Raw genomic sequence first — 4,375 nt, forward strand, 5'->3', positions numbered from 1 at the left:
GGTCCTTCCCAACCTCCCCCATACAGCAGCAAGTGCCACAGACAGGGAGCCATTTGTAGTTGTCACACTGCATTCTGGCACTATCGCAACACTAAACTTGAATTATGGAGTTACAAAAGGATGGCGGGGTTTAGAAAGCAGGAGGAAAATCTCACACTGCCACACATTTACATGCTTCCTGATATTTCAGGTAAACAGTGAAATGTAACTTTAGGGGCACTGACTGCATCATCGTAACAAAATGGTTAGGTAGGGAAATGTCAATTTAGTTCATTTTGAAACTAGAAACCAGAGTTTCATCATTTTTGTTTGTTTGTTTCACAACTGCAGTCCTGAAGTGTTTTGTACCAAGTAGCAAACCTTCCAGGAAATCTTTTCTGAGACATTTTCAAAAGCTTTCTAGAAGAACACAGCACTTCCCAATTGTAGAGGGGGCATCTATAAAAGCAGCAAGAGCCTCTGCAAAATGAGGAGTTGAAATAACTCTATACTCCTTAAAGAAGCTTAACAGAAAAAAAAAAAAATCTTTTTCTTTCCCAGAGAAACAGTTCTTTTTCTTAGTTTTCATATTATGTTTCTTAAGGAACCTGGAAATCATATTTTCAATAAAAAATAATTTTAACATATAAATTTAATACTGCAATTTGGGACATCTTGTATTTCACTAATATATTTTACTTTCATCGGAAGCGGACATTTTTCATTGAAAACCACTTAGCATTCAATTAAAAAAATAATTTCAAGGAAAAATTTGGATCTAACTGTGTCTAGGGTTAAGAAGTTCTCTGGAATTTTGACTGCCATTTGAAAAGAGTTTTCCTACTTCTACTTAAATACAGCCACAAGCATTTCTAATAGAAGAATTCAGTAAAAAGTCATTCTGCAGACAGAAAATCTATCACAACTTACATTAAAGGATTATGGCCCCAATTTGCAATTTATCCATCAGATTTTTTTCAAGAGAAACTCACAGCTAAATAAGCTATGGTTTAGAGAATGGAAGTCATCTGGTTAGGCAATGGATCAGTGATAACAGATAATTGATTTGGCTAAACAATGGATTATAGATTATTTTAATGGCAATCTACAAAAATAATCCACAACAAAACAAAACACTGAAGTTTTAATGATGGATAGTTAGCACACAGACCAAAGCTAATGAAATTAATTTTTACAAATTAATTATCTGAAAAGTTCAGAAGTAAATTATCTGTAGCTATGCTGTGATATTTTTTGTACTGTTTAATGAATGTATGACTACATTTTCGCCTGGGGTTTATTCACAAACTGGCGAATGAGCACCCGTTATTTGTGACTGCCCCTGTGAATCATGCAGGACAATTTCTGTTCCAGAACTGGGTGACCTGCACACTGTAAAAAAAGAAGAATCCCATTTTTCTGCTCTGAAATGTTTTGCAAAAGCTCAGCCTATATTTAGTGAACATTATACCAACAAAATAGAAAGAGCTTTTAAAAGATTATCCTGAGAGAACATTTTTGTGCAAACATTTCTGTAACAAGTCACTTGGTTTTCCTGATACTCCTGCTTTCAAATATACTCATGAATAAAATCTCACTCCCCAGAGTCGTACAGACACACAAATAAGATGCCAAAGGGCAGTAAGCTTTATTGACGGGAATATTTACAAACATTATTTGGCCACAGTTACCCCCAGCTGAGCCATACACACACTGAAGCTGCTGTATACGCAACAAGGAAGTGCATCAAAACCTTTTTAGAGGCAATTGCAGCATAAAGGAGAAGCAAGGAGAAAGGTGCATATTATATTATACATACAGATTTAAAAAAAAAAAAAAAAGGGCAAAAACCACTTCAAGATGACTTTCACATTCTCTGGGAAGAAACTTCTCTCTACAGACTGCAAGTTCAGCATTTTGATGTTCCAAGGCGGTGGAAACTTGGCCTGCAGGGAAATTCCTGGTGCAAGCTTCCAGTGGCGGGGAATTGTTTTTCTGACAAGAAGCAAGAAGCGATGAAGGATGTTCTTAGGCCATGAATTAGTTTCAGTTTCCTCACTGCTATCAGATACTTAAAATAAAATACTCCCAGGGTTTAAGAAAAAGGAAGAGGCAAAGATTTCCTGTAATAAAAGTAGATATAGGAATTACATCTGCATTTAACACTTGCCTATCATACATAGGTATGATTGTATGTCATGTAATTATGATTTCATACCTCCAGACTATCACCTGCTTGTGTAAGCTCATAGCCTCACTCCAACATAGTACTAATGTAAAAGATACAGTTTCTCCCTGCAGCTAAAAAGAAGTACTGTTCTGTGGCTCAAGGCATTGACTGCAGACGTTGTAGATCCATTTCCAAAAACCCACAGAAGAATATGTTCCTCCAAACTATCCAAACTTCATCTGAACCTGTGGGAGGAGATGGTAAGAAATGAACTAGGTTTCCAACAATATATGGACAACTCCAATGTATACCTTCTTTACATCAGTACCAAAAAACATGATCTCCCAGCACTCCCCATGCCTGCACAAAACCAGCAGCTCTTTGGGCGCTGGAGAAGAAGCAAGGGGATGCAAGTCCTCAAAGAAATTTTCTTCCCTTATGACCCTAAGATCACCAGATCATCACAGGGTCATGGGAAAACTCTCAGGCTGGAAGGGACCAATGCAAATAATGATATCTAGTCATGTATACTCAAGCACAAGGTACGACAGAAAGCAAAAGCAAACCACAAAACCATACACTGATCATTTTGTGTCATCTGCAGGCCAGAGAACAAACAAGAAAGTGGAAAATGTCATTAATTCTACTTACAAAATTACAGAGGAGTTCATATAAACAAAGAACATGGGAACACACATAACATCACACCATCATTTTTACATTTTATTTCAAGAATAAAATCATACCTGACAATTCACGCTTGGCCTGTTGCAGCTCTTTTCCTGCATCCTCAATGTCTTCTGAATAATGGACTGTGTTTCTCACCAGAAAATTGTATTTATCTTTCTCCCTTTGAAATCCTGTCACTGTTTTTAAACTGAGGACTAGCGGAAAATATCAGCGCCCTCACTTATAAAAGGCTGCTGGTCTGCCATCTCAGGCAAGGGTATTAAATCAAGCATTCATGGATTTCAAACAACATAAGCAAATATGATCTTCTTTTCTAGTTAGGTTTAGTTTCTGCTGTTTCCCCTGCTTCCTGAAAGAAACTGTGATATTTTTCTCCAGTGAACCAAATGTTGTCTGGCTGTCTCTGTCATTTTCATCCTTTATGGAGAGACTTTCCCACCTGCTAAAAGCTTCACAGAAAATGGAAGTGGGAGTTTACACATAGCATCTGCAGTATGCAAAGCCCCAAAAATATGGGGTGGAATTAGGGAGCAGGAAGAAAGAAACACAAAGATAAAAGGAGGGGTTTTCTTACTGTTTTTTGTAAATAAATAGCAACTCTTTCAGGACAGCCCAACAACTGACAGAATATCCCACATATCTCAGCTACAAATGGTCTGCCTTTTACATTTCTTATGTATAAGACAAATGACCTGTCAGGTTATGCATACTCTTGAGTTTTGGACAGAGCAGATCAGGGTCATATAAGAGAAAAATAGCACTAGGTACACCAATTCACGACACTAGCTTACAATTTTGGACAAGGGGAATTGGTTTTTTGTCCATTGCAAACTTTACTGTACGATCTTTAGTAAGTTTCCTCACCTTCCTGTGCTTCCATTTCTCATCTGTAAAGTGGGGACAATAGCATTTTCCAGGTATACTGTGAGGAAAAAATACATTAAAGACTGGGAGATTGCCCAGGTAGTACAGTGGTAGGAACATAAAGGAGCCAAAATAGAGTTTTGCTATTGAAGGTTGTCATTAAAATACTGAGTAGTACTCCTTATTAGAGCTGGCTGGAACACTTCCCATCAAATACACACCAATTTCATCATTCCGCTTTCATCAGAGCCAAAAGCTTTTAAAAAAATCTCAGTTTTGACAATGTTTTTGATGGAAAGGTTTCTTTGATCCAGGCTGGACACTTCAGTTATTTCTAGAGACAGGGGTCAGGCTTTTCAAAGCATTTATCTTTGACCCTATGGAGAAGAAAAGGTTGAAACCTAAAAGGCTACTATGCTACACAATCATCATTGTCCAGCCGGTCTTGCCACTCCTGACTCAGAACCTGCTGGGGAGAAGAACTCTTGTGCTAAGCAAAGAAAGTGCCTCTTCCAGAAAGGCCATGGAAATGAAACTGTTGGGCAGGGTTTTCAGCAACTGCCAGCTAACCCATTCAGAGTCAGCCAAAGGGCTTGGTCTGACCTACCAGCTTCGGCATAAGTACGAGCTGCAGCCTGACTATTTAAACCTGCATCTGCAGGCCCATGCAGT

General features: G+C 38.2%; 1 long non-coding RNA gene across 1 annotated transcript; it reads right to left on the reverse strand.

The window, feature by feature from the left end:
* Nucleotides 1–1,244: 1,244 nt before the first annotated feature.
* On the reverse strand, nt 1,245–3,282 carry LOC135312879 (uncharacterized). The gene is made up of 3 exons (XR_010372497.1): nt 2,896–3,282; nt 2,198–2,394; nt 1,245–2,102 (listed from the first exon to the last, which is right to left on the reverse strand). It is a non-coding gene; the product is annotated as an uncharacterized LOC135312879 (long non-coding RNA).
* Between the last annotated feature and the right edge of the window lie 1,093 nt (nt 3,283–4,375).

The sequence above is a fragment of the Phalacrocorax carbo genome, chromosome 3, assembly GCF_963921805.1.
Source record: "Phalacrocorax carbo chromosome 3, bPhaCar2.1, whole genome shotgun sequence".
Classification (NCBI taxonomy): domain Eukaryota; kingdom Metazoa; phylum Chordata; class Aves; order Suliformes; family Phalacrocoracidae; genus Phalacrocorax; species Phalacrocorax carbo.